This window comes from Octodon degus, unplaced genomic scaffold (assembly GCF_000260255.1).
Source record: "Octodon degus isolate 3935 unplaced genomic scaffold, OctDeg1.0 scaffold00016, whole genome shotgun sequence".
Lineage (NCBI taxonomy): Eukaryota > Metazoa > Chordata > Mammalia > Rodentia > Octodontidae > Octodon > Octodon degus.
Window position 1 is genome coordinate 11,417,075 of NW_004524592.1, and position 830 is coordinate 11,417,904.

Below are 830 nucleotides of genomic sequence, written 5' to 3' on the forward strand. Positions count from 1 at the left end.
AAAAAAAAAAAAAAAAAAAATTCTAGTTGCATTGATTTAGATCTTTCCTTTTTGAGTATGATTGGCTAGAGGTTTGTCTATTTTGTTTATTTTTCAGAGAACAAGATATAAATCCATTGATTCTTTGTGGGTTTTGTATGAATTTCATTGATTTCTATGATCCTTATCGCTTCTCGGCCTTTTGGCTAAGATCAAGTGTAGTATTTATGATCCTTATATTTGGATTGCTTTTGTTTTTCTAGGAACTTGAAGTGCAACATTAGGTTATTCATTTGGACTGGCTCTCTTTTTGTGCCGTAGGTATTCACAGCTGAAATATTCACTCTTACGAAGGCTTTCGTTCTATCCCATATATTCCGGTATGTTGTACTGGCATTATTATTTGACTCTAGGAACAGTCTAGTTTCTTTTGTGTCCCATTGATTATTCAAGAGAATATTGTTTAATTTTTCTTTGTTTATATAATTTTTGTAATTTTTTGCCATTGATTTCTGGTTTCATTGCAATATGATCTGACTATATACAGGGTAATTTTTATTCTTTAGCATTTTCTTAAGCTAGCCTCATGGACTATCACGTGGTCTATTTTGGAGAAAGTTACATAGACAGCTGTTTTTTTTTTTTTTGTTTGTTTGTTTGTTTGTTTTTTTCAGAGGGATTGAACTCAGGCCCTTGCGCTTGCCAGGGAAGCACTTTTTCCATTGAGCCACCTCCCTGGCCCCTGCTGTGTATTTTGTTGTTGTGTGGAACACTGTAGATATCTATTAGTCCATTATTTTTTTTTAGGAGAGTAACAATGGTTAGTACATTGTGTATTGTTATTGCCAAAG

At 33.1% G+C, this 830-nt stretch overlaps 1 pseudogene; it reads left to right on the top strand.

Moving 5' to 3' along the window:
• Positions 1 to 165: 165 nt before the first annotated feature.
• On the top strand, positions 166 to 309 carry LOC111815444 (annotated as a pseudogene).
• The last annotated feature ends 521 nt before the right edge of the window (positions 310 to 830 follow it).